The sequence below is a fragment of the Schistocerca serialis genome, unplaced genomic scaffold (genome assembly GCF_023864345.2).
Source record: "Schistocerca serialis cubense isolate TAMUIC-IGC-003099 unplaced genomic scaffold, iqSchSeri2.2 HiC_scaffold_1257, whole genome shotgun sequence".
Lineage (NCBI taxonomy): Eukaryota > Metazoa > Arthropoda > Insecta > Orthoptera > Acrididae > Schistocerca > Schistocerca serialis.
Window position 1 is genome coordinate 374,412 of NW_026047466.1, and position 26,394 is coordinate 400,805.

A 26,394-nucleotide genomic window follows, 5' to 3' on the forward strand; every position below is an offset into this window, starting at 1 on the left:
TCGAGGGCTGCAAGATTCAGTATGATGAAGTAACAATTTGGGGATAGCTCACAAACGCTAAGATGCCGCCTTCTTAGCTCAGTGGTAGAGCACTGGTCTCGTAAACCAGGGGTCGTGAGTTCGAACCTCACAGAAGGCATTCATTTCTTAAACCTTCCTGCAAGGAGCGGAGCTATCTCGAGCAGCATCTAACACATGGCAGTACACTGAATGAAAGGGATGTTCTACAACCTATGACAAGTATTCTACTGGCCTCAGAGGTTTTCTGAATGCATAGGCAGAACATTGGTTTGTATGCATTTTGTAGTATAATGTCATGCTTGGCGATGTCATTCGTTTACGAGCCTCGCTACAGTGTGCATGCACGTTATCCATGTGAAGAGGCGTAAGCAAATGCTACCATTCTGCGAGATTGCTGCAGAAGGTATACGAATTGCGTTGATATACAGAGCACAAGGGAGCCAAAGTGAAGGCCTCCGTGGCGCAATCGGCTAGCGCGTTCGGCTGTTAACCGAAAGGTTGGTGGTTCGAGCCCACCCGGGGGCGAAATCGTTCTAACCGGCACCGAGGTGAGGACGTACGTCAACTTTGTTAGAGATACACAGCTAGTGTGACAATTTGGCTGCGTTTGAGTGATGCCACAGAGCCTTATACACATTCAGCCAAGTGACACTGTGGGTAAAAACATGGCCCTACACAGACGTTCTGCTGTTTTCCTTTTTATTCGTCATGTGTGACACTGCAGTAGAGGGACGCCCGCTACAAAAGACGTATTCTTTACATTCAATTTCAGCATATACGTCGCGAGTGCCATATGACAGGGCCTGTCTCTCGATGTCGATTTGTATTTGGTGTGTCTTAAGTGTCGGTCTGCAGTAGGCCGCTGTTGGCCGAGCGACGTGCAGTCGCCTTACATGAAGCCCCATGGGCAACGCCAGTGCCACTGTGGACAACAGCGCACTTTTGCCAGAGAGAGGAACCGAAAGGCGCATTTCGCAGTCGAGCCACGCTATCCCACAAGCTGTGCACTAGGTCAGGATTGTGCAGACCGCAAACTTTTGGTGGGCCGACGCTCGTCGTCGATCGTAAGGGCGAAACATTCAAGAGATTTGGAAAACGGCAATGTGGACACCCCCAGCAGCAGCTGTGTGCCAAATCCGATATCTGGTCGAGGGCTGCAAGATTCAGTATGATGAAGTAACAATTTGGGGATAGCTCACAAACGCTAAGATGCCGCCTTCTTAGCTCAGTGGTAGAGCACTGGTCTCGTAAACCAGGGGTCGTGAGTTCGAACCTCACAGAAGGCATTCATTTCTTAAACCTTCCTGCAAGGAGCGGAGCTATCTCGAGCAGCATCTAACACATGGCAGTACTCTGAATGAAAGGGATGTTCTACAACCTATGACAAGTATTCTACTGGCCTCAGAGGTTTTCTGAATGCATAGGCAGAACATTGGTTTGTATGCATTTTGTAGTATAATGTCATGCTTGGCGATGTCATTCGTTTACGAGCCTCGCTACAGTGTGCATGCACGTTATCCATGTGAAGAGGCGTAAGCAAATGCTACCATTCTGCGAGATTGCTGCAGAAGGTATACGAATTGCGTTGATATACAGAGCACAAGGGAGCCAAAGTCAAGGCCTCCGTGGCGCAATCGGCTAGCGCGTTCGGCTGTTAACCGAAAGGTTGGTGGTTCGAGCCCACCCGGGGGCGAAATCGTTCTAACCGGCACCGAGGTGAGGACGTACGTCAACTTTGTTAGAGATACACAGCTAGTGTGACAATTTGGCTGCGTTTGAGTGATGCCACAGAGCCTTATACACATTCAGCCAAGTGACACTGTGGGTAAAAACATGGCCCTACACAGACGTTCTGCTGTTTTCCTTTTTATTCGTCATGTGTGACACTGCAGTAGAGGGACGCCCGCTACAAAAGACGTATTCTTTACATTCAATTTCAGCATATACGTCGCGAGTGCCATATGACAGGGCCTGTCTCTCGATGTCGATTTGTATTTGGTGTGTCTTAAGTGTCGGTCTGCAGTAGGCCGCTGTTGGCCGAGCGACGTGCAGTCGCCTTACATGAAGCCCCATGGGCAACGCCAGTGCCACTGTGGACAACAGCGCACTTTTGCCAGAGAGAGGAACCGAAAGGCGCATTTCGCAGTCGAGCCACGCTATCCCACAAGCTGTGCACTAGGTCAGGATTGTGCAGACCGCAAACTTTTGGTGGGCCGACGCTCGTCGTCGATCGTAAGGGCGAAACATTCAAGAGATTTGGAAAACGGCAATGTGGACACCCCCAGCAGCAGCTGTGTGCCAAATCCGATATCTGGTCGAGGGCTGCAAGATTCAGTATGATGAAGTAACAATTTGGGGATAGCTCACAAACGCTAAGATGCCGCCTTCTTAGCTCAGTGGTAGAGCACTGGTCTCGTAAACCAGGGGTCGTGAGTTCGAACCTCACAGAAGGCATTCATTTCTTAAACCTTCCTGCAAGGAGCGGAGCTATCTCGAGCAGCATCTAACACATGGCAGTACACTGAATGAAAGGGATGTTCTACAACCTATGACAAGTATTCTACTGGCCTCAGAGGTTTTCTGAATGCATAGGCAGAACATTGGTTTGTATGCATTTTGTAGTATAATGTCATGCTTGGCGATGTCATTCGTTTACGAGCCTCGCTACAGTGTGCATGCACGTTATCCATGTGAAGAGGCGTAAGCAAATGCTACCATTCTGCGAGATTGCTGCAGAAGGTATACGAATTGCGTTGATATACAGAGCACAAGGGAGCCAAAGTCAAGGCCTCCGTGGCGCAATCGGCTAGCGCGTTCGGCTGTTAACCGAAAGGTTGGTGGTTCGAGCCCACCCGGGGGCGAAATCGTTCTAACCGGCACCGAGGTGAGGACGTACGTCAACTTTGTTAGAGATACACAGCTAGTGTGACAATTTGGCTGCGTTTGAGTGATGCCACAGAGCCTTATACACATTCAGCCAAGTGACACTGTGGGTAAAAACATGGCCCTACACAGACGTTCTGCTGTTTTCCTTTTTATTCGTCATGTGTGACACTGCAGTAGAGGGACGCCCGCTACAAAAGACGTATTCTTTACATTCAATTTCAGCATATACGTCGCGAGTGCCATATGACAGGGCCTGTCTCTCGATGTCGATTTGTATTTGGTGTGTCTTAAGTGTCGGTCTGCAGTAGGCCGCTGTTGGCCGAGCGACGTGCAGTCGCCTTACATGAAGCCCCATGGGCAACGCCAGTGCCACTGTGGACAACAGCGCACTTTTGCCAGAGAGAGGAACCGAAAGGCGCATTTCGCAGTCGAGCCACGCTATCCCACAAGCTGTGCACTAGGTCAGGATTGTGCAGACCGCAAACTTTTGGTGGGCCGACGCTCGTCGTCGATCGTAAGGGCGAAACATTCAAGAGATTTGGAAAACGGCAATGTGGACACCCCCAGCAGCAGCTGTGTGCCAAATCCGATATCTGGTCGAGGGCTGCAAGATTCAGTATGATGAAGTAACAATTTGGGGATAGCTCACAAACGCTAAGATGCCGCCTTCTTAGCTCAGTGGTAGAGCACTGGTCTCGTAAACCAGGGGTCGTGAGTTCGAACCTCACAGAAGGCATTCATTTCTTAAACCTTCCTGCAAGGAGCGGAGCTATCTCGAGCAGCATCTAACACATGGCAGTACTCTGAATGAAAGGGATGTTCTACAACCTATGACAAGTATTCTACTGGCCTCAGAGGTTTTCTGAATGCATAGGCAGAACATTGGTTTGTATGCATTTTGTAGTATAATGTCATGCTTGGCGATGTCATTCGTTTACGAGCCTCGCTACAGTGTGCATGCACGTTATCCATGTGAAGAGGCGTAAGCAAATGCTACCATTCTGCGAGATTGCTGCAGAAGGTATACGAATTGCGTTGATATACAGAGCACAAGGGAGCCAAAGTCAAGGCCTCCGTGGCGCAATCGGCTAGCGCGTTCGGCTGTTAACCGAAAGGTTGGTGGTTCGAGCCCACCCGGGGGCGAAATCGTTCTAACCGGCACCGAGGTGAGGACGTACGTCAACTTTGTTAGAGATACACAGCTAGTGTGACAATTTGGCTGCGTTTGAGTGATGCCACAGAGCCTTATACACATTCAGCCAAGTGACACTGTGGGTAAAAACATGGCCCTACACAGACGTTCTGCTGTTTTCCTTTTTATTCGTCATGTGTGACACTGCAGTAGAGGGACGCCCGCTACAAAAGACGTATTCTTTACATTCAATTTCAGCATATACGTCGCGAGTGCCATATGACAGGGCCTGTCTCTCGATGTCGATTTGTATTTGGTGTGTCTTAAGTGTCGGTCTGCAGTAGGCCGCTGTTGGCCGAGCGACGTGCAGTCGCCTTACATGAAGCCCCATGGGCAACGCCAGTGCCACTGTGGACAACAGCGCACTTTTGCCAGAGAGAGGAACCGAAAGGCGCATTTCGCAGTCGAGCCACGCTATCCCACAAGCTGTGCACTAGGTCAGGATTGTGCAGACCGCAAACTTTTGGTGGGCCGACGCTCGTCGTCGATCGTAAGGGCGAAACATTCAAGAGATTTGGAAAACGGCAATGTGGACACCCCCAGCAGCAGCTGTGTGCCAAATCCGATATCTGGTCGAGGGCTGCAAGATTCAGTATGATGAAGTAACAATTTGGGGATAGCTCACAAACGCTAAGATGCCGCCTTCTTAGCTCAGTGGTAGAGCACTGGTCTCGTAAACCAGGGGTCGTGAGTTCGAACCTCACAGAAGGCATTCATTTCTTAAACCTTCCTGCAAGGAGCGGAGCTATCTCGAGCAGCATCTAACACATGGCAGTACACTGAATGAAAGGGATGTTCTACAACCTATGACAAGTATTCTACTGGCCTCAGAGGTTTTCTGAATGCATAGGCAGAACATTGGTTTGTATGCATTTTGTAGTATAATGTCATGCTTGGCGATGTCATTCGTTTACGAGCCTCGCTACAGTGTGCATGCACGTTATCCATGTGAAGAGGCGTAAGCAAATGCTACCATTCTGCGAGATTGCTGCAGAAGGTATACGAATTGCGTTGATATACAGAGCACAAGGGAGCCAAAGTGAAGGCCTCCGTGGCGCAATCGGCTAGCGCGTTCGGCTGTTAACCGAAAGGTTGGTGGTTCGAGCCCACCCGGGGGCGAAATCGTTCTAACCGGCACCGAGGTGAGGACGTACGTCAACTTTGTTAGAGATACACAGCTAGTGTGACAATTTGGCTGCGTTTGAGTGATGCCACAGAGCCTTCTACACATTCAGCCAAGTGACACTGTGGGTAAAAACATGGCCCTACACAGACGTTCTGCTGTTTTCCTTTTTATTCGTCATGTGTGACACTGCAGTAGAGGGACGCCCGCTACAAAAGACGTATTCTTTACATTCAATTTCAGCATATACGTCGCGAGTGCCATATGACAGGGCCTGTCTCTCGATGTCGATTTGTATTTGGTGTGTCTTAAGTGTCGGTCTGCAGTAGGCCGCTGTTGGCCGAGCGACGTGCAGTCGCCTTACATGAAGCCCCATGGGCAACGCCAGTGCCACTGTGGACAACAGCGCACTTTTGCCAGAGAGAGGAACCGAAAGGCGCATTTCGCAGTCGAGCCACGCTATCCCACAAGCTGTGCACTAGGTCAGGATTGTGCAGACCGCAAACTTTTGGTGGGCCGACGCTCGTCGTCGATCGTAAGGGCGAAACATTCAAGAGATTTGGAAAACGGCAATGTGGACACCCCCAGCAGCAGCTGTGTGCCAAATCCGATATCTGGTCGAGGGCTGCAAGATTCAGTATGATGAAGTAACAATTTGGGGATAGCTCACAAACGCTAAGATGCCGCCTTCTTAGCTCAGTGGTAGAGCACTGGTCTCGTAAACCAGGGGTCGTGAGTTCGAACCTCACAGAAGGCATTCATTTCTTAAACCTTCCTGCAAGGAGCGGAGCTATCTCGAGCAGCATCTAACACATGGCAGTACTCTGAATGAAAGGGATGTTCTACAACCTATGACAAGTATTCTACTGGCCTCAGAGGTTTTCTGAATGCATAGGCAGAACATTGGTTTGTATGCATTTTGTAGTATAATGTCATGCTTGGCGATGTCATTCGTTTACGAGCCTCGCTACAGTGTGCATGCACGTTATCCATGTGAAGAGGCGTAAGCAAATGCTACCATTCTGCGAGATTGCTGCAGAAGGTATACGAATTGCGTTGATATACAGAGCACAAGGGAGCCAAAGTGAAGGCCTCCGTGGCGCAATCGGCTAGCGCGTTCGGCTGTTAACCGAAAGGTTGGTGGTTCGAGCCCACCCGGGGGCGAAATCGTTCTAACCGGCACCGAGGTGAGGACGTACGTCAACTTTGTTAGAGATACACAGCTAGTGTGACAATTTGGCTGCGTTTGAGTGATGCCACAGAGCCTTATACACATTCAGCCAAGTGACACTGTGGGTAAAAACATGGCCCTACACAGACGTTCTGCTGTTTTCCTTTTTATTCGTCATGTGTGACACTGCAGTAGAGGGACGCCCGCTACAAAAGACGTATTCTTTACATTCAATTTCAGCATATACGTCGCGAGTGCCATATGACAGGGCCTGTCTCTCGATGTCGATTTGTATTTGGTGTGTCTTAAGTGTCGGTCTGCAGTAGGCCGCTGTTGGCCGAGCGACGTGCAGTCGCCTTACATGAAGCCCCATGGGCAACGCCAGTGCCACTGTGGACAACAGCGCACTTTTGCCAGAGAGAGGAACCGAAAGGCGCATTTCGCAGTCGAGCCACGCTATCCCACAAGCTGTGCACTAGGTCAGGATTGTGCAGACCGCAAACTTTTGGTGGGCCGACGCTCGTCGTCGATCGTAAGGGCGAAACATTCAAGAGATTTGGAAAACGGCAATGTGGACACCCCCAGCAGCAGCTGTGTGCCAAATCCGATATCTGGTCGAGGGCTGCAAGATTCAGTATGATGAAGTAACAATTTGGGGATAGCTCACAAACGCTAATATGCCGCCGTCTTAGCTCAGTGGTAGAGCACTGGTCTCGTAAACCAGGGGTCGTGAGTTCGAACCTCACAGAAGGCATTCATTTCTTAAACCTTCCTGCAAGGAGCGGAGCTATCTCGAGCAGCATCTAACACATGGCAGTACACTGAATGAAAGGGATGTTCTACAACCTATGACAAGTATTCTACTGGCCTCAGAGGTTTTCTGAATGCATAGGCAGAACATTGGTTTGTATGCATTTTGTAGTATAATGTCATGCTTGGCGATGTCATTCGTTTACGAGCCTCGCTACAGTGTGCATGCACGTTATCCATGTGAAGAGGCGTAAGCAAATGCTACCATTCTGCGAGATTGCTGCAGAAGGTATACGAATTGCGTTGATATACAGAGCACAAGGGAGCCAAAGTCAAGGCCTCCGTGGCGCAATCGGCTAGCGCGTTCGGCTGTTAACCGAAAGGTTGGTGGTTCGAGCCCACCCGGGGGCGAAATCGTTCTAACCGGCACCGAGGTGAGGACGTACGTCAACTTTGTTAGAGATACACAGCTAGTGTGACAATTTGGCTGCGTTTGAGTGATGCCACAGAGCCTTATACACATTCAGCCAAGTGACACTGTGGGTAAAAACATGGCCCTACACAGACGTTCTGCTGTTTTCCTTTTTATTCGTCATGTGTGACACTGCAGTAGAGGGACGCCCGCTACAAAAGACGTATTCTTTACATTCAATTTCAGCATATACGTCGCGAGTGCCATATGACAGGGCCTGTCTCTCGATGTCGATTTGTATTTGGTGTGTCTTAAGTGTCGGTCTGCAGTAGGCCGCTGTTGGCCGAGCGACGTGCAGTCGCCTTACATGAAGCCCCATGGGCAACGCCAGTGCCACTGTGGACAACAGCGCACTTTTGCCAGAGAGAGGAAAAGGAAAGGCGCATTTCGCAGTCGAGCCACGCTATCCCACAAGCTGTGCACTAGGTCAGGATTGTGCAGACCGCAAACTTTTGGTGGGCCGACGCTCGTCGTCGATCGTAAGGGCGAAACATTCAAGAGATTTGGAAAACGGCAATGTGGACACCCCCAGCAGCAGCTGTGTGCCAAATCCGATATCTGGTCGAGGGCTGCAAGATTCAGTATGATGAAGTAACAATTTGGGGATAGCTCACAAACGCTAAGATGCCGCCTTCTTAGCTCAGTGGTAGAGCACTGGTCTCGTAAACCAGGGGTCGTGAGTTCGAACCTCACAGAAGGCATTCATTTCTTAAACCTTCCTGCAAGGAGCGGAGCTATCTCGAGCAGCATCTAACACATGGCAGTACACTGAATGAAAGGGATGTTCTACAACCTATGACAAGTATTCTACTGGCCTCAGAGGTTTTCTGAATGCATAGGCAGAACATTGGTTTGTATGCATTTTGTAGTATAATGTCATGCTTGGCGATGTCATTCGTTTACGAGCCTCGCTACAGTGTGCATGCACGTTATCCATGTGAAGAGGCGTAAGCAAATGCTACCATTCTGCGAGATTGCTGCAGAAGGTATACGAATTGCGTTGATATACAGAGCACAAGGGAGCCAAAGTCAAGGCCTCCGTGGCGCAATCGGCTAGCGCGTTCGGCTGTTAACCGAAAGGTTGGTGGTTCGAGCCCACCCGGGGGCGAAATCGTTCTAACCGGCACCGAGGTGAGGACGTACGTCAACTTTGTTAGAGATACACAGCTAGTGTGACAATTTGGGTGCGTTTGAGTGATGCCACAGAGCCTTATACACATTCAGCCAAGTGACACTGTGTGTAAAAACATGGCCCTACACAGACGTTCTGCTGTTTTCCTTTTTATTCGTCATGTGTGACACTGCAGTAGAGGGACGCCCGCTACAAAAGACGTATTCTTTACATTCAATTTCAGCATATACGTCGCGAGTGCCATATGACAGGGCCTGTCTCTCGATGTCGATTTGTATTTGGTGTGTCTTAAGTGTCGGTCTGCAGTAGGCCGCTGTTGGCCGAGCGACGTGCAGTCGCCTTACATGAAGCCCCATGGGCAACGCCAGTGCCACTGTGGACAACAGCGCACTTTTGCCAGAGAGAGGAAAAGGAAAGGCGCATTTCGCAGTCGAGCCACGCTATCCCACAAGCTGTGCACTAGGTCAGGATTGTGCAGACCGCAAACTTTTGGTGGGCCGACGCTCGTCGTCGATCGTAAGGGCGAAACATTCAAGAGATTTGGAAAACGGCAATGTGGACACCCCCAGCAGCAGCTGTGTGCCAAATCCGATATCTGGTCGAGGGCTGCAAGATTCAGTATGATGAAGTAACAATTTGGGGATAGCTCACAAACGCTAAGATGCCGCCTTCTTAGCTCAGTGGTAGAGCACTGGTCTCGTAAACCAGGGGTCGTGAGTTCGAACCTCACAGAAGGCATTCATTTCTTAAACCTTCCTGCAAGGAGCGGAGCTATCTCGAGCAGCATCTAACACATGGCAGTACACTGAATGAAAGGGATGTTCTACAACCTATGACAAGTATTCTACTGGCCTCAGAGGTTTTCTGAATGCATAGGCAGAACATTGGTTTGTATGCATTTTGTAGTATAATGTCATGCTTGGCGATGTCATTCGTTTACGAGCCTCGCTACAGTGTGCATGCACGTTATCCATGTGAAGAGGCGTAAGCAAATGCTACCATTCTGCGAGATTGCTGCAGAAGGTATACGAATTGCGTTGATATACAGAGCACAAGGGAGCCAAAGTCAAGGCCTCCGTGGCGCAATCGGCTAGCGCGTTCGGCTGTTAACCGAAAGGTTGGTGGTTCGAGCCCACCCGGGGGCGAAATCGTTCTAACCGGCACCGAGGTGAGGACGTACGTCAACTTTGTTAGAGATACACAGCTAGTGTGACAATTTGGCTGCGTTTGAGTGATGCCACAGAGCCTTCTACACATTCAGCCAAGTGACACTGTGGGTAAAAACATGGCCCTACACAGACGTTCTGCTGTTTTCCTTTTTATTCGTCATGTGTGACACTGCAGTAGAGGGACGCCCGCTACAAAAGACGTATTCTTTACATTCAATTTCAGCATATACGTCGCGAGTGCCATATGACAGGGCCTGTCTCTCGATGTCGATTTGTATTTGGTGTGTCTTAAGTGTCGGTCTGCAGTAGGCCGCTGTTGGCCGAGCGACGTGCAGTCGCCTTACATGAAGCCCCATGGGCAACGCCAGTGCCACTGTGGACAACAGCGCACTTTTGCCAGAGAGAGGAACCGAAAGGCGCATTTCGCAGTCGAGCCACGCTATCCCACAAGCTGTGCACTAGGTCAGGATTGTGCAGACCGCAAACTTTTGGTGGGCCGACGCTCGTCGTCGATCGTAAGGGCGAAACATTCAAGAGATTTGGAAAACGGCAATGTGGACACCCCCAGCAGCAGCTGTGTGCCAAATCCGATATCTGGTCGAGGGCTGCAAGATTCAGTATGATGAAGTAACAATTTGGGGATAGCTCACAAACGCTAAGATGCCGCCTTCTTAGCTCAGTGGTAGAGCACTGGTCTCGTAAACCAGGGGTCGTGAGTTCGAACCTCACAGAAGGCATTCATTTCTTAAACCTTCCTGCAAGGAGCGGAGCTATCTCGAGCAGCATCTAACACATGGCAGTACTCTGAATGAAAGGGATGTTCTACAACCTATGACAAGTATTCTACTGGCCTCAGAGGTTTTCTGAATGCATAGGCAGAACATTGGTTTGTATGCATTTTGTAGTATAATGTCATGCTTGGCGATGTCATTCGTTTACGAGCCTCGCTACAGTGTGCATGCACGTTATCCATGTGAAGAGGCGTAAGCAAATGCTACCATTCTGCGAGATTGCTGCAGAAGGTATACGAATTGCGTTGATATACAGAGCACAAGGGAGCCAAAGTCAAGGCCTCCGTGGCGCAATCGGCTAGCGCGTTCGGCTGTTAACCGAAAGGTTGGTGGTTCGAGCCCACCCGGGGGCGAAATCGTTCTAACCGGCACCGAGGTGAGGACGTACGTCAACTTTGTTAGAGATACACAGCTAGTGTGACAATTTGGCTGCGTTTGAGTGATGCCACAGAGCCTTATACACATTCAGCCAAGTGACACTGTGGGTAAAAACATGGCCCTACACAGACGTTCTGCTGTTTTCCTTTTTATTCGTCATGTGTGACACTGCAGTAGAGGGACGCCCGCTACAAAAGACGTATTCTTTACATTCAATTTCAGCATATACGTCGCGAGTGCCATATGACAGGGCCTGTCTCTCGATGTCGATTTGTATTTGGTGTGTCTTAAGTGTCGGTCTGCAGTAGGCCGCTGTTGGCCGAGCGACGTGCAGTCGCCTTACATGAAGCCCCATGGGCAACGCCAGTGCCACTGTGGACAACAGCGCACTTTTGCCAGAGAGAGGAAAAGGAAAGGCGCATTTCGCAGTCGAGCCACGCTATCCCACAAGCTGTGCACTAGGTCAGGATTGTGCAGACCGCAAACTTTTGGTGGGCCGACGCTCGTGGTCGATCGTAAGGGCGAAACATTCAAGAGATTTGGAAAACGGCAATGTGGACACCCCCAGCAGCAGCTGTGTGCCAAATCCGATATCTGGTCGAGGGCTGCAAGATTCAGTATGATGAAGTAACAATTTGGGGATAGCTCACAAACGCTAAGATGCCGCCTTCTTAGCTCAGTGGTAGAGCACTGGTCTCGTAAACCAGGGGTCGTGAGTTCGAACCTCACAGAAGGCATTCATTTCTTAAACCTTCCTGCAAGGAGCGGAGCTATCTCGAGCAGCATCTAACACATGGCAGTACACTGAATGAAAGGGATGTTCTACAACCTATGACAAGTATTCTACTGGCCTCAGAGGTTTTCTGAATGCATAGGCAGAACATTGGTTTGTATGCATTTTGTAGTATAATGTCATGCTTGGCGATGTCATTCGTTTACGAGCCTCGCTACAGTGTGCATGCACGTTATCCATGTGAAGAGGCGTAAGCAAATGCTACCATTCTGCGAGATTGCTGCAGAAGGTATACGAATTGCGTTGATATACAGAGCACAAGGGAGCCAAAGTCAAGGCCTCCGTGGCGCAATCGGCTAGCGCGTTCGGCTGTTAACCGAAAGGTTGGTGGTTCGAGCCCACCCGGGGGCGAAATCGTTCTAACCGGCACCGAGGTGAGGACGTACGTCAACTTTGTTAGAGATACACAGCTAGTGTGACAATTTGGCTGCGTTTGAGTGATGCCACAGAGCCTTCTACACATTCAGCCAAGTGACACTGTGGGTAAAAACATGGCCCTACACAGACGTTCTGCTGTTTTCCTTTTTATTCGTCATGTGTGACACTGCAGTAGAGGGACGCCCGCTACAAAAGACGTATTCTTTACATTCAATTTCAGCATATACGTCGCGAGTGCCATATGACAGGGCCTGTCTCTCGATGTCGATTTGTATTTGGTGTGTCTTAAGTGTCGGTCTGCAGTAGGCCGCTGTTGGCCGAGCGACGTGCAGTCGCCTTACATGAAGCCCCATGGGCAACGCCAGTGCCACTGTGGACAACAGCGCACTTTTGCCAGAGAGAGGAACCGAAAGGCGCATTTCGCAGTCGAGCCACGCTATCCCACAAGCTGTGCACTAGGTCAGGATTGTGCAGACCGCAAACTTTTGGTGGGCCGACGCTCGTCGTCGATCGTAAGGGCGAAACATTCAAGAGATTTGGAAAACGGCAATGTGGACACCCCCAGCAGCAGCTGTGTGCCAAATCCGATATCTGGTCGAGGGCTGCAAGATTCAGTATGATGAAGTAACAATTTGGGGATAGCTCACAAACGCTAAGATGCCGCCTTCTTAGCTCAGTGGTAGAGCACTGGTCTCGTAAACCAGGGGTCGTGAGTTCGAACCTCACAGAAGGCATTCATTTCTTAAACCTTCCTGCAAGGAGCGGAGCTATCTCGAGCAGCATCTAACACATGGCAGTACACTGAATGAAAGGGATGTTCTACAACCTATGACAAGTATTCTACTGGCCTCAGAGGTTTTCTGAATGCATAGGCAGAACATTGGTTTGTATGCATTTTGTAGTATAATGTCATGCTTGGCGATGTCATTCGTTTACGAGCCTCGCTACAGTGTGCATGCACGTTATCCATGTGAAGAGGCGTAAGCAAATGCTACCATTCTGCGAGATTGCTGCAGAAGGTATACGAATTGCGTTGATATACAGAGCACAAGGGAGCCAAAGTCAAGGCCTCCGTGGCGCAATCGGCTAGCGCGTTCGGCTGTTAACCGAAAGGTTGGTGGTTCGAGCCCACCCGGGGGCGAAATCGTTCTAACCGGCACCGAGGTGAGGACGTACGTCAACTTTGTTAGAGATACACAGCCAGTGTGACAATTTGGCTGCGTTTGAGTGATGCCACAGAGCCTTATACACATTCAGCCAAGTGACACTGTGGGTAAAAACATGGCCCTACACAGACGTTCTGCTGTTTTCCTTTTTATTCGTCATGTGTGACACTGCAGTAGAGGGACGCCCGCTACAAAAGACGTATTCTTTACATTCAATTTCAGCATATACGTCGCGAGTGCCATATGACAGGGCCTGTCTCTCGATGTCGATTTGTATTTGGTGTGTCTTAAGTGTCGGTCTGCAGTAGGCCGCTGTTGGCCGAGCGACGTGCAGTCGCCTTACATGAAGCCCCATGGGCAACGCCAGTGCCACTGTGGACAACAGCGCACTTTTGCCAGAGAGAGGAACCGAAAGGCGCATTTCGCAGTCGAGCCACGCTATCCCACAAGCTGTGCACTAGGTCAGGATTGTGCAGACCGCAAACTTTTGGTGGGCCGACGCTCGTCGTCGATCGTAAGGGCGAAACATTCAAGAGATTTGGAAAACGGCAATGTGGACACCCCCAGCAGCAGCTGTGTGCCAAATCCGATATCTGGTCGAGGGCTGCAAGATTCAGTATGATGAAGTAACAATTTGGGGATAGCTCACAAACGCTAAGATGCCGCCTTCTTAGCTCAGTGGTAGAGCACTGGTCTCGTAAACCAGGGGTCGTGAGTTCGAACCTCACAGAAGGCATTCATTTCTTAAACCTTCCTGCAAGGAGCGGAGCTATCTCGAGCAGCATCTAACACATGGCAGTACACTGAATGAAAGGGATGTTCTACAACCTATGACAAGTATTCTACTGGCCTCAGAGGTTTTCTGAATGCATAGGCAGAACATTGGTTTGTATGCATTTTGTAGTATAATGTCATGCTTGGCGATGTCATTCGTTTACGAGCCTCGCTACAGTGTGCATGCACGTTATCCATGTGAAGAGGCGTAAGCAAATGCTACCATTCTGCGAGATTGCTGCAGAAGGTATACGAATTGCGTTGATATACAGAGCACAAGGGAGCCAAAGTCAAGGCCTCCGTGGCGCAATCGGCTAGCGCGTTCGGCTGTTAACCGAAAGGTTGGTGGTTCGAGCCCACCCGGGGGCGAAATCGTTCTAACCGGCACCGAGGTGAGGACGTACGTCAACTTTGTTAGAGATACACAGCTAGTGTGACAATTTGGCTGCGTTTGAGTGATGCCACAGAGCCTTCTACACATTCAGCCAAGTGACACTGTGGGTAAAAACATGGCCCTACACAGACGTTCTGCTGTTTTCCTTTTTATTCGTCATGTGTGACACTGCAGTAGAGGGACGCCCGCTACAAAAGACGTATTCTTTACATTCAATTTCAGCATATACGTCGCGAGTGCCATATGACAGGGCCTGTCTCTCGATGTCGATTTGTATTTGGTGTGTCTTAAGTGTCGGTCTGCAGTAGGCCGCTGTTGGCCGAGCGACGTGCAGTCGCCTTACATGAAGCCCCATGGGCAACGCCAGTGCCACTGTGGACAACAGCGCACTTTTGCCAGAGAGAGGAACCGAAAGGCGCATTTCGCAGTCGAGCCACGCTATCCCACAAGCTGTGCACTAGGTCAGGATTGTGCAGACCGCAAACTTTTGGTGGGCCGACGCTCGTCGTCGATCGTAAGGGCGAAACATTCAAGAGATTTGGAAAACGGCAATGTGGACACCCCCAGCAGCAGCTGTGTGCCAAATCCGATATCTGGTCGAGGGCTGCAAGATTCAGTATGATGAAGTAACAATTTGGGGATAGCTCACAAACGCTAAGATGCCGCCTTCTTAGCTCAGTGGTAGAGCACTGGTCTCGTAAACCAGGGGTCGTGAGTTCGAACCTCACAGAAGGCATTCATTTCTTAAACCTTCCTGCAAGGAGCGGAGCTATCTCGAGCAGCATCTAACACATGGCAGTACACTGAATGAAAGGGATGTTCTACAACCTATGACAAGTATTCTACTGGCCTCAGAGGTTTTCTGAATGCATAGGCAGAACATTGGTTTGTATGCATTTTGTAGTATAATGTCATGCTTGGCGATGTCATTCGTTTACGAGCCTCGCTACAGTGTGCATGCACGTTATCCATGTGAAGAGGCGTAAGCAAATGCTACCATTCTGCGAGATTGCTGCAGAAGGTATACGAATTGCGTTGATATACAGAGCACAAGGGAGCCAAAGTCAAGGCCTCCGTGGCGCAATCGGCTAGCGCGTTCGGCTGTTAACCGAAAGGTTGGTGGTTCGAGCCCACCCGGGGGCGAAATCGTTCTAACCGGCACCGAGGTGAGGACGTACGTCAACTTTGTTAGAGATACACAGCTAGTGTGACAATTTGGCTGCGTTTGAGTGATGCCACAGAGCCTTATACACATTCAGCCAAGTGACACTGTGGGTAAAAACATGGCCCTACACAGACGTTCTGCTGTTTTCCTTTTTATTCGTCATGTGTGACACTGCAGTAGAGGGACGCCCGCTACAAAAGACGTATTCTTTACATTCAATTTCAGCATATACGTCGCGAGTGCCATATGACAGGGCCTGTCTCTCGATGTCGATTTGTATTTGGTGTGTCTTAAGTGTCGGTCTGCAGTAGGCCGCTGTTGGCCGAGCGACGTGCAGTCGCCTTACATGAAGCCCCATGGGCAACGCCAGTGCCACTGTGGACAACAGCGCACTTTTGCCAGAGAGAGGAACCGAAAGGCGCATTTCGCAGTCGAGCCACGCTATCCCACAAGCTGTGCACTAGGTCAGGATTGTGCAGACCGCAAACTTTTGGTGGGCCGACGCTCGTCGTCGATCGTAAGGGCGAAACATTCAAGAGATTTGGAAAACGGCAATGTGGACACCCCCAGCAGCAGCTGTGTGCCAAATCCGATATCTGGTCGAGGGCTGCAAGATTCAGTATGATGAAGTAACAATTTGGGGATAGCTCACAAACGCTAAGATGCCGCCTTCTTAGCTCAGTGGTAGAGCACTGGTCTCGTAAACCAGGGGTCGTGAGTTCGAACCTCACAGAAGGCATTCATTTCTTAAACCTTCCTGCAAGGAGCGGAGCTATCTCGAGCAGCATCTAACACATGGCAGTACACTGAATGAAAGGGATGTTCTACAACCTATGACAAGTATTCTACTGGCCTCAGAGGTTTTCTGAATGCATAGGCAGAACATTGGTTTGTATGCATTTTGTAGTATAATGTCATGCTTGGCGATGTCATTCGTTTACGAGCCTCGCTACAGTGTGCATGCACGTTATCCATGTGAAGAGGCGTAAGCAAATGCTACCATTCTGCGAGATTGCTGCAGAAGGTATACGAATTGCGTTGATATACAGAGCACAAGGGAGCCAAAGTCAAGGCCTCCGTGGCGCAATCGGCTAGCGCGTTCGGCTGTTAACCGAAAGGTTGGTGGTTCGAGCCCACCCGGGGGCGAAATCGTTCTAACCGGCACCGAGGTGAGGACGTACGTCAACTTTGTTAGAGATACACAGCTAGTGTGACAATTTGGCTGCGTTTGAGTGATGCCACAGAGCCTTATACACATTCAGCCAAGTGACACTGTGGGTAAAAACATGGCCCTACACAGACGTTCTGCTGTTTTCCTTTTTATTCGTCATGTGTGACACTGCAGTAGAGGGACGCCCGCTACAAAAGACGTATTCTTTACATTCAATTTCAGCATATACGTCGCGAGTGCCATATGACAGGGCCTGTCTCTCGATGTCGATTTGTATTTGGTGTGTCTTAAGTGTCGGTCTGCAGTAGGCCGCTGTTGGCCGAGCGACGTGCAGTCGCCTTACATGAAGCCCCATGGGCAACGCCAGTGCCACTGTGGACAACAGCGCACTTTTGCCAGAGAGAGGAACCGAAAGGCGCATTTCGCAGTCGAGCCACGCTATCCCACAAGCTGTGCACTAGGTCAGGATTGTGCAGACCGCAAACTTTTGGTGGGCTGACGCTCGTCGTCGATCGTAAGGGCGAAACATTCAAGAGATTTGGAAAACGGCAATGTGGACACCCCCAGCAGCAGCTGTGTGCCAAATCCGATATCTGGTCGAGGGCTGCAAGATTCAGTATGATGAAGTAACAATTTGGGGATAGCTCACAAACGCTAAGATGCCGCCTTCTTAGCTCAGTGGTAGAGCACTGGTCTCGTAAACCAGGGGTCGTGAGTTCGAACCTCACAGAAGGCATTCATTTCTTAAACCTTCCTGCAAGGAGCGGAGCTATCTCGAGCAGCATCTAACACATGGCAGTACACTGAATGAAAGGGATGTTCTACAACCTATGACAAGTATTCTACTGGCCTCAGAGGTTTTCTGAATGCATAGGCAGAACATTGGTTTGTATGCATTTTGTAGTATAATGTCATGCTTGGCGATGTCATTCGTTTACGAGCCTCGCTACAGTGTGCATGCACGTTATCCATGTGAAGAGGCGTAAGCAAATGCTACCATTCTGCGAGATTGCTGCAGAAGGTATACGAATTGCGTTGATATACAGAGCACAAGGGAGCCAAAGTCAAGGCCTCCGTGGCGCAATCGGCTAGCGCGTTCGGCTGTTAAGCGAAAGGTTGGTGGTTCGAGCCCACCCGGGGGCGAAATCGTTCTAACCGGCACCGAGGTGAGGACGTACGTCAACTTTGTTAGAGATACACAGCTAGTGTGACAATTTGGCTGCGTTTGAGTGATGCCACAGAGCCTTATACACATTCAGCCAAGTGACACTGTGGGTAAAAACATGGCCCTACACAGACGTTCTGCTGTTTTCCTTTTTATTCGTCATGTGTGACACTGCAGTAGAGGGACGCCCGCTACAAAAGACGTATTCTTTACATTCAATTTCAGCATATACGTCGCGAGTGCCATATGACAGGGCCTGTCTCTCGATGTCGATTTGTATTTGGTGTGTCTTAAGTGTCGGTCTGCAGTAGGCCGCTGTTGGCCGAGCGACGTGCAGTCGCCTTACATGAAGCCCCATGGGCAACGCCAGTGCCACTGTGGACAACAGCGCACTTTTGCCAGAGAGAGGAACCGAAAGGCGCATTTCGCAGTCGAGCCACGCTATCCCACAAGCTGTGCACTAGGTCAGGATTGTGCAGACCGCAAACTTTTGGTGGGCCGACGCTCGTCGTCGATCGTAAGGGCGAAACATTCAAGAGATTTGGAAAACGGCAATGTGGACACCCCCAGCAGCAGCTGTGTGCCAAATCCGATATCTGGTCGAGGGCTGCAAGATTCAGTATGATGAAGTAACAATTTGGGGATAGCTCACAAACGCTAAGATGCCGCCTTCTTAGCTCAGTGGTAGAGCACTGGTCTCGTAAACCAGGGGTCGTGAGTTCGAACCTCACAGAAGGCATTCATTTCTTAAACCTTCCTGCAAGGAGCGGAGCTATCTCGAGCAGCATCTAACACATGGCAGTACTCTGAATGAAAGGGATGTTCTACAACCTATGACAAGTATTCTACTGGCCTCAGAGGTTTTCTGAATGCATAGGCAGAACATTGGTTTGTATGCATTTTGTAGTATAATGTCATGCTTGGCGATGTCATTCGTTTACGAGCCTCGCTACAGTGTGCATGCACGTTATCCATGTGAAGAGGCGTAAGCAAATGCTACCATTCTGCGAGATTGCTGCAGAAGGTATACGAATTGCGTTGATATACAGAGCACAAGGGAGCCAAAGTCAAGGCCTCCGTGGCGCAATCGGCTAGCGCGTTCGGCTGTTAACCGAAAGGTTGGTGGTTCGAGCCCACCCGGGGGCGAAATCGTTCTAACCGGCACCGAGGTGAGGACGTACGTCAACTTTGTTAGAGATACACAGCTAGTGTGACAATTTGGCTGCGTTTGAGTGATGCCACAGAGCCTTATACACATTCAGCCAAGTGACACTGTGGGTAAAAACATGGCCCTACACAGACGTTCTGCTGTTTTCCTTTTTATTCGTCATGTGTGACACTGCAGTAGAGGGACGCCCGCTACAAAAGACGTATTCTTTACATTCAATTTCAGCATATACGTCGCGAGTGCCATATGACAGGGCCTGTCTCTCGATGTCGATTTGTATTTGGTGTGTCTTAAGTGTCGGTCTGCAGTAGGCCGCTGTTGGCCGAGCGACGTGCAGTCGCCTTACATGAAGCCCCATGGGCAACGCCAGTGCCACTGTGGACAACAGCGCACTTTTGCCAGAGAGAGGAACCGAAAGGCGCATTTCGCAGTCGAGCCACGCTATCCCACAAGCTGTGCACTAGGTCAGGATTGTGCAGACCGCAAACTTTTGGTGGGCCGACGCTCGTCGTCGATCGTAAGGGCGAAACATTCAAGAGATTTGGAAAACGGCAATGTGGACACCCCCAGCAGCAGCTGTGTGCCAAATCCGATATCTGGTCGAGGGCTGCAAGATTCAGTATGATGAAGTAACAATTTGGGGATAGCTCACAAACGCTAAGATGCCGCCTTCTTAGCTCAGTGGTAGAGCACTGGTCTCGTAAACCAGGGGTCGTGAGTTCGAACCTCACAGAAGGCATTCATTTCTTAAACCTTCCTGCAAGGAGCGGAGCTATCTCGAGCAGCATCTAACACATGGCAGTACTCTGAATGAAAGGGATGTTCTACAACCTATGACAAGTATTCTACTGGCCTCAGAGGTTTTCTGAATGCATAGGCAGAACATTGGTTTGTATGCATTTTGTAGTATAATGTCATGCTTGGCGATGTCATTCGTTTACGAGCCTCGCTACAGTGTGCATGCACGTTATCCATGTGAAGAGGCGTAAGCAAATGCTACCATTCTGCGAGATTGCTGCAGAAGGTATACGAATTGCGTTGATATACAGAGCACAAGGGAGCCAAAGTCAAGGCCTCCGTGGCGCAATCGGCTAGCGCGTTCGGCTGTTAACCGAAAGGTTGGTGGTTCGAGCCCACCCGGGGGCGAAATCGTTCTAACCGGCACCGAGGTGAGGACGTACGTCAACTTTGTTAGAGATACACAGCTAGTGTGACAATTTGGCTGCGTTTGAGTGATGCCACAGAGCCTTATACACATTCAGCCAAGTGACACTGTGGGTAAAAACATGGCCCTACACAGACGTTCTGCTGTTTTCCTTTTTATTCGTCATGTGTGACACTGCAGTAGAGGGACGCCCGCTACAAAAGACGTATTCTTTACATTCAATTTCAGCATATACGTCGCGAGTGCCATATGACAGGGCCTGTCTCTCGATGTCGATTTGTATTTGGTGTGTCTTAAGTGTCGGTCTGCAGTAGGCCGCTGTTGGCCGAGCGACGTGCAGTCGCCTTACATGAAGCCCCATGGGCAACGCCAGTGCCACTGTGGACAACAGCGCACTTTTGCCAGAGAGAGGAACCGAAAGGCGCATTTCGCAGTCGAGCCACGCTATCCCACAAGCTGTGCACTAGGTCAGGATTGTGCAGACCGCAAACTTTTGGTGGGCCGACGCTCGTCGTCGATCGTAAGGGCGAAACATTCAAGAGATTTGGAAAACGGCAATGTGGACACCCCCAGCAGCAGCTGTGTGCCAAATCCGATATCTGGTCGAGGGCTGCAAGATTCAGTATGATGAAGTAACAATTTGGGGATAGCTCACAAACGCTAAGATGCCGCCTTCTTAGCTCAGTGGTAGAGCACTGGTCTCGTAAACCAGGGGTCGTGAGTTCGAACCTCACAGAAGGCATTCATTTCTTAAACCTTCCTGCAAGGAGCGGAGCTATCTCGAGCAGCATCTAACACATGGCAGTACTCTGAATGAAAGGGATGTTCTACAACCTATGACAAGTATTCTACTGGCCTCAGAGGTTTTCTGAATGCATAGGCAGAACATTGGTTTGTATGCTTTTTGTAGTATAATGTCATGCTTGGCGATGTCATTCGTTTACGAGCCTCGCTACAGTGTGCATGCACGTTATCCATGTGAAGAGGCGTAAGCAAATGCTACCATTCTGCGAGATTGCTGCAGAAGGTATACGAATTGCGTTGATATACAGAGCACAAGGGAGCCAAAGTCAAGGCCTCCGTGGCGCAATCGGCTAGCGCGTTCGGCTGTTAACCGAAAGGTTGGTGGTTCGAGCCCACCCGGGGGCGAAATCGTTCTAACCGGCACCGAGGTGAGGACGTACGTCAACTTTGTTAGAGATACACAGCTAGTGTGACAATTTGGCTGCGTTTGAGTGATGCCACAGAGCCTTCTACACATTCAGCCAAGTGACACTGTGGGTAAAAACATGGCCCTACACAGACGTTCTGCTGTTTTCCTTTTTATTCGTCATGTGTGACACTGCAGTAGAGGGACGCCCGCTACAAAAGACGTATTCTTTACATTCAATTTCAGCATATACGTCGCGAGTGCCATATGACAGGGCCTGTCTCTCGATGTCGATTTGTATTTGGTGTGTCTTAAGTGTCGGTCTGCAGTAGGCCGCTGTTGGCCGAGCGACGTGCAGTCGCCTTACATGAAGCCCCATGGGCAACGCCAGTGCCACTGTGGACAACAGCGCACTTTTGCCAGAGAGAGGAACCGAAAGGCGCATTTCGCAGTCGAGCCACGCTATCCCACAAGCTGTGCACTAGGTCAGGATTGTGCAGACCGCAAACTTTTGGTGGGCCGACGCTCGTCGTCGATCGTAAGGGCGAAACATTCAAGAGATTTGGAAAACGGCAATGTGGACACCCCCAGCAGCAGCTGTGTGCCAAATCCGATATCTGGTCGAGGGCTGCAAGATTCAGTATGATGAAGTAACAATTTGGGGATAGCTCACAAACGCTAAGATGCCGCCTTCTTAGCTCAGTGGTAGAGCACTGGTCTCGTAAACCAGGGGTCGTGAGTTCGAACCTCACAGAAGGCATTCATTTCTTAAACCTTCCTGCAAGGAGCGGAGCTATCTCGAGCAGCATCTAACACATGGCAGTACTCTGAATGAAAGGGATGTTCTACAACCTATGACAAGTATTCTACTGGCCTCAGAGGTTTTCTGAATGCATAGGCAGAACATTGGTTTGTATGCATTTTGTAGTATAATGTCATGCTTGGCGATGTCATTCGTTTACGAGCCTCGCTACAGTGTGCATGCACGTTATCCATGTGAAGAGGCGTAAGCAAATGCTACCATTCTGCGAGATTGCTGCAGAAGGTATACGAATTGCGTTGATATACAGAGCACAAGGGAGCCAAAGTCAAGGCCTCCGTGGCGCAATCGGCTAGCGCGTTCGGCTGTTAACCGAAAGGTTGGTGGTTCGAGCCCACCCGGGGGCGAAATCGTTCTAACCGGCACCGAGGTGAGGACGTACGTCAACTTTGTTAGAGATACACAGCTAGTGTGACAATTTGGCTGCGTTTGAGTGATGCCACAGAGCCTTATACACATTCAGCCAAGTGACACTGTGGGTAAAAACATGGCCCTACACAGACGTTCTGCTGTTTTCCTTTTTATTCGTCATGTGTGACACTGCAGTAGAGGGACGCCCGCTACAAAAGACGTATTCTTTACATTCAATTTCAGCATATACGTCGCGGGTGCCATATGACAGGGCCTGTCTCTCGATGTCGATTTGTATTTGGTGTGTCTTAAGTGTCGGTCTGCAGTAGGCCGCTGTTGGCCGAGCGACGTGCAGTCGCCTTACATGAAGCCCCATGGGCAACGCCAGTGCCACTGTGGACAACAGCGCACTTTTGCCAGAGAGAGGAACCGAAAGGCGCATTTCGCAGTCGAGCCACGCTATCCCACAAGCTGTGCACTAGGTCAGGATTGTGCAGACCGCAAACTTTTGGTGGGCCGACGCTCGTCGTCGATCGTAAGGGCGAAACATTCAAGAGATTTGGAAAACGGCAATGTGGACACCCCCAGCAGCAGCTGTGTGCCAAATCCGATATCTGGTCGAGGGCTGCAAGATTCAGTATGATGAAGTAACAATTTGGGGATAGCTCACAAACGCTAAGATGCCGCCTTCTTAGCTCAGTGGTAGAGCACTGGTCTCGTAAACCAGGGGTCGTGAGTTCGAACCTCACAGAAGGCATTCATTTCTTAAACCTTCCTGCAAGGAGCGGAGCTATCTCGAGCAGCATCTAACACATGGCAGTACACTGAATGAAAGGGATGTTCTACAACCTATGACAAGTATTCTACTGGCCTCAGAGGTTTTCTGAATGCATAGGCAGAACATTGGTTTGTATGCATTTTGTAGTATAATGTCATGCTTGGCGATGTCATTCGTTTACGAGCCTCGCTACAGTGTGCATGCACGTTATCCATGTGAAGAGGCGTAAGCAAATGCTACCATTCTGCGAGATTGCTGCAGAAGGTATACGAATTGCGTTGATATACAGAGCACAAGGGAGCCAAAGTCAAGGCCTCCGTGGCGCAATCGGCTAGCGCGTTCGGCTGTTAACCGAAAGGTTGGTGGTTCGAGCCCACCCGGGGGCGAAATCGTTCTAACCGGCACCGAGGTGAGGACGTACGTCAACTTTGTTAGAGATACACAGCTAGTGTGACAATTTGGCTGCGTTTGAGTGATGCCACAGAGCCTTATACACATTCAGCCAAGTGACACTGTGGGTAAAAACATGGCCCTACACAGACGTTCTGCTGTTTTCCTTTTTATTCGTCATGTGTGACATTGCAGTAGAGGGACGCCCGCTACAAAAGACGTATTCTTTACATTCAATTTCAGCATATACGTCGCGAGTGCCATATGACAGGGCCTGTCTCTCGATGTCGATTTGTATTTGGTGTGTCTTAAGTGTCGGTCTGCAGTAGGCCGCTGTTGGCCGAGCGACGTGCAGTCGCCTTACATGAAGCCCCATGGGCAACGCCAGTGCCACTGTGGACAACAGCGCACTTTTGCCAGAGAGAGGAACCGAAAGGCGCATTTCGCAGTCGAGCCACGCTATCCCACAAGCTGTGCACTAGGTCAGGATTGTGCAGACCGCAAACTTTTGGTGGGCCGACGCTCGTCGTCGATCGTAAGGGCGAAACATTCAAGAGATTTGGAAAACGGCAATGTGGACACCCCCAGCAGCAGCTGTGTGCCAAATCCGATATCTGGTCGAGGGCTGCAAGATTCAGTATGATGAAGTAACAATTTGGGGATAGCTCACAAACGCTAAGATGCCGCCTTCTTAGCTCAGTGGTAGAGCACTGGTCTCGTAAACCAGGGGTCGTGAGTTCGAACCTCACAGAAGGCATTCATTTCTTAAACCTTCCTGCAAGGAGCGGAGCTATCTCGAGCAGCATCTAACACATGGCAGTACACTGAATGAAAGGGATGTTCTACAACCTATGACAAGTATTCTACTGGCCTCAGAGGTTTTCTGAATGCATAGGCAGAACATTGGTTTGTATGCATTTTGTAGTATAATGTCATGCTTGGCGATGTCATTCGTTTACGAGCCTCGCTACAGTGTGCATGCACGTTATCCATGTGAAGAGGCGTAAGCAAATGCTACCATTCTGCGAGATTGCTGCAGAAGGTATACGAATTGCGTTGATATACAGAGCACAAGGGAGCCAAAGTCAAGGCCTCCGTGGCGCAATCGGCTAGCGCGTTCGGCTGTTAACCGAAAGGTTGGTGGTTCGAGCCCACCCGGGGGCGAAATCGTTCTAACCGGCACCGAGGTGAGGACGTACGTCAACTTTGTTAGAGATACACAGCTAGTGTGACAATTTGGCTGCGTTTGAGTGATGCCACAGAGCCTTATACACATTCAGCCAAGTGACACTGTGGGTAAAAACATGGCCCTACACAGACGTTCTGCTGTTTTCCTTTTTATTCGTCATGTGTGACACTGCAGTAGAGGGACGCCCGCTACAAAAGACGTATTCTTTACATTCAATTTCAGCATATACGTCGCGAGTGCCATATGACAGGGCCTGTCTCTCGATGTCGATTTGTATTTGGTGTGTCTTAAGTGTCGGTCTGCAGTAGGCCGCTGTTGGCCGAGCGACGTGCAGTCGCCTTACATGAAGCCCCATGGGCAACGCCAGTGCCACTGTGGACAACAGCGCACTTTTGCCAGAGAGAGGAACCGAAAGGCGCATTTCGCAGTCGAGCCACGCTATCCCACAAGCTGTGCACTAGGTCAGGATTGTGCAGACCGCAAACTTTTGGTGGGCCGACGCTCGTCGTCGATCGTAAGGGCGAAACATTCAAGAGATTTGGAAAACGGCAATGTGGACACCCCCAGCAGCAGCTGTGTGCCAAATCCGATATCTGGTCGAGGGCTGCAAGATTCAGTATGATGAAGTAACAATTTGGGGATAGCTCACAAACGCTAAGATGCCGCCGTCTTAGCTCAGTGGTAGAGCACTGGTCTCGTAAACCAGGGGTCGTGAGTTCGAACCTCACAGAAGGCATTCATTTCTTAAACCTTCCTGCAAGGAGCGGAGCTATCTCGAGCAGCATCTAACACATGGCAGTACACTGAATGAAAGGGATGTTCTACAACCTATGACAAGTATTCTACTGGCCTCAGAGGTTTTCTGAATGCATAGGCAGAACATTGGTTTGTATGCATTTTGTAGTATAATGTCATGCTTGGCGATGTCATTCGTTTACGAGCCTCGCTACAGTGTGCATGCACGTTATCCATGTGAAGAGGCGTAAGCAAATGCTACCATTCTGCGAGATTGCTGCAGAAGGTATACGAATTGCGTTGATATACAGAGCACAAGGGAGCCAAAGTCAAGGCCTCCGTGGCGCAATCGGCTAGCGCGTTCGGCTGTTAACCGAAAGGTTGGTGGTTCGAGCCCACCCGGGGGCGAAATCGTTCTAACCGGCACCGAGGTGAGGACGTACGTCAACTTTGTTAGAGATACACAGCTAGTGTGACAATTTGGCTGCGTTTGAGTGATGCCACAGAGCCTTATACACATTCAGCCAAGTGACACTGTGGGTAAAAACATGGCCCTA

At 50.0% G+C, this 26,394-nt stretch overlaps 46 non-coding genes across 46 annotated transcripts; all 46 read left to right on the forward strand.

Moving 5' to 3' along the window:
- The first annotated feature begins 67 nt into the window (after positions 1-67).
- Positions 68-139, forward strand: Trnat-cgu (transfer RNA threonine (anticodon CGU)). Its single transcript has one exon. It is a non-coding gene; the product is annotated as a tRNA-Thr (tRNA).
- A 333-nt stretch (positions 140-472) lies between these two features.
- Trnan-guu (transfer RNA asparagine (anticodon GUU)) lies at positions 473-546 on the forward strand. Its single transcript has one exon. It is a non-coding gene; the product is annotated as a tRNA-Asn (tRNA).
- Positions 547-1,235: 689 nt separating this feature from the next.
- Trnat-cgu (transfer RNA threonine (anticodon CGU)) lies at positions 1,236-1,307 on the forward strand. The gene has a single exon. It is a non-coding gene; the product is annotated as a tRNA-Thr (tRNA).
- A 333-nt stretch (positions 1,308-1,640) lies between these two features.
- Trnan-guu (transfer RNA asparagine (anticodon GUU)) lies at positions 1,641-1,714 on the forward strand. The gene has a single exon. It is a non-coding gene; the product is annotated as a tRNA-Asn (tRNA).
- A 689-nt stretch (positions 1,715-2,403) lies between these two features.
- On the forward strand, positions 2,404-2,475 carry Trnat-cgu (transfer RNA threonine (anticodon CGU)). Its single transcript has one exon. It is a non-coding gene; the product is annotated as a tRNA-Thr (tRNA).
- A 333-nt stretch (positions 2,476-2,808) lies between these two features.
- Positions 2,809-2,882, forward strand: Trnan-guu (transfer RNA asparagine (anticodon GUU)). Its single transcript has one exon. It is a non-coding gene; the product is annotated as a tRNA-Asn (tRNA).
- A 689-nt stretch (positions 2,883-3,571) lies between these two features.
- Positions 3,572-3,643, forward strand: Trnat-cgu (transfer RNA threonine (anticodon CGU)). The gene has a single exon. It is a non-coding gene; the product is annotated as a tRNA-Thr (tRNA).
- Positions 3,644-3,976: 333 nt separating this feature from the next.
- On the forward strand, positions 3,977-4,050 carry Trnan-guu (transfer RNA asparagine (anticodon GUU)). Its single transcript has one exon. It is a non-coding gene; the product is annotated as a tRNA-Asn (tRNA).
- A 689-nt stretch (positions 4,051-4,739) lies between these two features.
- Positions 4,740-4,811, forward strand: Trnat-cgu (transfer RNA threonine (anticodon CGU)). The gene has a single exon. It is a non-coding gene; the product is annotated as a tRNA-Thr (tRNA).
- A 333-nt stretch (positions 4,812-5,144) lies between these two features.
- Positions 5,145-5,218, forward strand: Trnan-guu (transfer RNA asparagine (anticodon GUU)). Its single transcript has one exon. It is a non-coding gene; the product is annotated as a tRNA-Asn (tRNA).
- A 689-nt stretch (positions 5,219-5,907) lies between these two features.
- On the forward strand, positions 5,908-5,979 carry Trnat-cgu (transfer RNA threonine (anticodon CGU)). The gene has a single exon. It is a non-coding gene; the product is annotated as a tRNA-Thr (tRNA).
- Positions 5,980-6,312: 333 nt separating this feature from the next.
- On the forward strand, positions 6,313-6,386 carry Trnan-guu (transfer RNA asparagine (anticodon GUU)). Its single transcript has one exon. It is a non-coding gene; the product is annotated as a tRNA-Asn (tRNA).
- Positions 6,387-7,075: 689 nt separating this feature from the next.
- Trnat-cgu (transfer RNA threonine (anticodon CGU)) lies at positions 7,076-7,147 on the forward strand. The gene has a single exon. It is a non-coding gene; the product is annotated as a tRNA-Thr (tRNA).
- Positions 7,148-7,480: 333 nt separating this feature from the next.
- Trnan-guu (transfer RNA asparagine (anticodon GUU)) lies at positions 7,481-7,554 on the forward strand. The gene has a single exon. It is a non-coding gene; the product is annotated as a tRNA-Asn (tRNA).
- A 690-nt stretch (positions 7,555-8,244) lies between these two features.
- Positions 8,245-8,316, forward strand: Trnat-cgu (transfer RNA threonine (anticodon CGU)). The gene has a single exon. It is a non-coding gene; the product is annotated as a tRNA-Thr (tRNA).
- Positions 8,317-8,649: 333 nt separating this feature from the next.
- Positions 8,650-8,723, forward strand: Trnan-guu (transfer RNA asparagine (anticodon GUU)). Its single transcript has one exon. It is a non-coding gene; the product is annotated as a tRNA-Asn (tRNA).
- Positions 8,724-9,413: 690 nt separating this feature from the next.
- Positions 9,414-9,485, forward strand: Trnat-cgu (transfer RNA threonine (anticodon CGU)). The gene has a single exon. It is a non-coding gene; the product is annotated as a tRNA-Thr (tRNA).
- A 333-nt stretch (positions 9,486-9,818) lies between these two features.
- Positions 9,819-9,892, forward strand: Trnan-guu (transfer RNA asparagine (anticodon GUU)). Its single transcript has one exon. It is a non-coding gene; the product is annotated as a tRNA-Asn (tRNA).
- A 689-nt stretch (positions 9,893-10,581) lies between these two features.
- On the forward strand, positions 10,582-10,653 carry Trnat-cgu (transfer RNA threonine (anticodon CGU)). The gene has a single exon. It is a non-coding gene; the product is annotated as a tRNA-Thr (tRNA).
- A 333-nt stretch (positions 10,654-10,986) lies between these two features.
- Positions 10,987-11,060, forward strand: Trnan-guu (transfer RNA asparagine (anticodon GUU)). Its single transcript has one exon. It is a non-coding gene; the product is annotated as a tRNA-Asn (tRNA).
- Positions 11,061-11,750: 690 nt separating this feature from the next.
- Positions 11,751-11,822, forward strand: Trnat-cgu (transfer RNA threonine (anticodon CGU)). Its single transcript has one exon. It is a non-coding gene; the product is annotated as a tRNA-Thr (tRNA).
- Positions 11,823-12,155: 333 nt separating this feature from the next.
- Trnan-guu (transfer RNA asparagine (anticodon GUU)) lies at positions 12,156-12,229 on the forward strand. The gene has a single exon. It is a non-coding gene; the product is annotated as a tRNA-Asn (tRNA).
- A 689-nt stretch (positions 12,230-12,918) lies between these two features.
- Trnat-cgu (transfer RNA threonine (anticodon CGU)) lies at positions 12,919-12,990 on the forward strand. The gene has a single exon. It is a non-coding gene; the product is annotated as a tRNA-Thr (tRNA).
- A 333-nt stretch (positions 12,991-13,323) lies between these two features.
- Positions 13,324-13,397, forward strand: Trnan-guu (transfer RNA asparagine (anticodon GUU)). The gene has a single exon. It is a non-coding gene; the product is annotated as a tRNA-Asn (tRNA).
- Positions 13,398-14,086: 689 nt separating this feature from the next.
- Trnat-cgu (transfer RNA threonine (anticodon CGU)) lies at positions 14,087-14,158 on the forward strand. Its single transcript has one exon. It is a non-coding gene; the product is annotated as a tRNA-Thr (tRNA).
- Positions 14,159-14,491: 333 nt separating this feature from the next.
- On the forward strand, positions 14,492-14,565 carry Trnan-guu (transfer RNA asparagine (anticodon GUU)). Its single transcript has one exon. It is a non-coding gene; the product is annotated as a tRNA-Asn (tRNA).
- Positions 14,566-15,254: 689 nt separating this feature from the next.
- Positions 15,255-15,326, forward strand: Trnat-cgu (transfer RNA threonine (anticodon CGU)). The gene has a single exon. It is a non-coding gene; the product is annotated as a tRNA-Thr (tRNA).
- A 333-nt stretch (positions 15,327-15,659) lies between these two features.
- Positions 15,660-15,733, forward strand: Trnan-guu (transfer RNA asparagine (anticodon GUU)). Its single transcript has one exon. It is a non-coding gene; the product is annotated as a tRNA-Asn (tRNA).
- Positions 15,734-16,422: 689 nt separating this feature from the next.
- Positions 16,423-16,494, forward strand: Trnat-cgu (transfer RNA threonine (anticodon CGU)). The gene has a single exon. It is a non-coding gene; the product is annotated as a tRNA-Thr (tRNA).
- A 333-nt stretch (positions 16,495-16,827) lies between these two features.
- Trnan-guu (transfer RNA asparagine (anticodon GUU)) lies at positions 16,828-16,901 on the forward strand. The gene has a single exon. It is a non-coding gene; the product is annotated as a tRNA-Asn (tRNA).
- A 689-nt stretch (positions 16,902-17,590) lies between these two features.
- Trnat-cgu (transfer RNA threonine (anticodon CGU)) lies at positions 17,591-17,662 on the forward strand. The gene has a single exon. It is a non-coding gene; the product is annotated as a tRNA-Thr (tRNA).
- A 333-nt stretch (positions 17,663-17,995) lies between these two features.
- Positions 17,996-18,069, forward strand: Trnan-guu (transfer RNA asparagine (anticodon GUU)). Its single transcript has one exon. It is a non-coding gene; the product is annotated as a tRNA-Asn (tRNA).
- Positions 18,070-18,758: 689 nt separating this feature from the next.
- Trnat-cgu (transfer RNA threonine (anticodon CGU)) lies at positions 18,759-18,830 on the forward strand. The gene has a single exon. It is a non-coding gene; the product is annotated as a tRNA-Thr (tRNA).
- Positions 18,831-19,163: 333 nt separating this feature from the next.
- On the forward strand, positions 19,164-19,237 carry Trnan-guu (transfer RNA asparagine (anticodon GUU)). The gene has a single exon. It is a non-coding gene; the product is annotated as a tRNA-Asn (tRNA).
- Positions 19,238-19,926: 689 nt separating this feature from the next.
- Trnat-cgu (transfer RNA threonine (anticodon CGU)) lies at positions 19,927-19,998 on the forward strand. Its single transcript has one exon. It is a non-coding gene; the product is annotated as a tRNA-Thr (tRNA).
- A 333-nt stretch (positions 19,999-20,331) lies between these two features.
- On the forward strand, positions 20,332-20,405 carry Trnan-guu (transfer RNA asparagine (anticodon GUU)). Its single transcript has one exon. It is a non-coding gene; the product is annotated as a tRNA-Asn (tRNA).
- A 689-nt stretch (positions 20,406-21,094) lies between these two features.
- Positions 21,095-21,166, forward strand: Trnat-cgu (transfer RNA threonine (anticodon CGU)). Its single transcript has one exon. It is a non-coding gene; the product is annotated as a tRNA-Thr (tRNA).
- A 333-nt stretch (positions 21,167-21,499) lies between these two features.
- Positions 21,500-21,573, forward strand: Trnan-guu (transfer RNA asparagine (anticodon GUU)). The gene has a single exon. It is a non-coding gene; the product is annotated as a tRNA-Asn (tRNA).
- A 689-nt stretch (positions 21,574-22,262) lies between these two features.
- Positions 22,263-22,334, forward strand: Trnat-cgu (transfer RNA threonine (anticodon CGU)). Its single transcript has one exon. It is a non-coding gene; the product is annotated as a tRNA-Thr (tRNA).
- Positions 22,335-22,667: 333 nt separating this feature from the next.
- Trnan-guu (transfer RNA asparagine (anticodon GUU)) lies at positions 22,668-22,741 on the forward strand. Its single transcript has one exon. It is a non-coding gene; the product is annotated as a tRNA-Asn (tRNA).
- A 689-nt stretch (positions 22,742-23,430) lies between these two features.
- On the forward strand, positions 23,431-23,502 carry Trnat-cgu (transfer RNA threonine (anticodon CGU)). The gene has a single exon. It is a non-coding gene; the product is annotated as a tRNA-Thr (tRNA).
- A 333-nt stretch (positions 23,503-23,835) lies between these two features.
- Positions 23,836-23,909, forward strand: Trnan-guu (transfer RNA asparagine (anticodon GUU)). The gene has a single exon. It is a non-coding gene; the product is annotated as a tRNA-Asn (tRNA).
- A 689-nt stretch (positions 23,910-24,598) lies between these two features.
- On the forward strand, positions 24,599-24,670 carry Trnat-cgu (transfer RNA threonine (anticodon CGU)). Its single transcript has one exon. It is a non-coding gene; the product is annotated as a tRNA-Thr (tRNA).
- A 333-nt stretch (positions 24,671-25,003) lies between these two features.
- Trnan-guu (transfer RNA asparagine (anticodon GUU)) lies at positions 25,004-25,077 on the forward strand. Its single transcript has one exon. It is a non-coding gene; the product is annotated as a tRNA-Asn (tRNA).
- A 689-nt stretch (positions 25,078-25,766) lies between these two features.
- On the forward strand, positions 25,767-25,838 carry Trnat-cgu (transfer RNA threonine (anticodon CGU)). Its single transcript has one exon. It is a non-coding gene; the product is annotated as a tRNA-Thr (tRNA).
- Positions 25,839-26,171: 333 nt separating this feature from the next.
- Positions 26,172-26,245, forward strand: Trnan-guu (transfer RNA asparagine (anticodon GUU)). Its single transcript has one exon. It is a non-coding gene; the product is annotated as a tRNA-Asn (tRNA).
- The last annotated feature ends 149 nt before the right edge of the window (positions 26,246-26,394 follow it).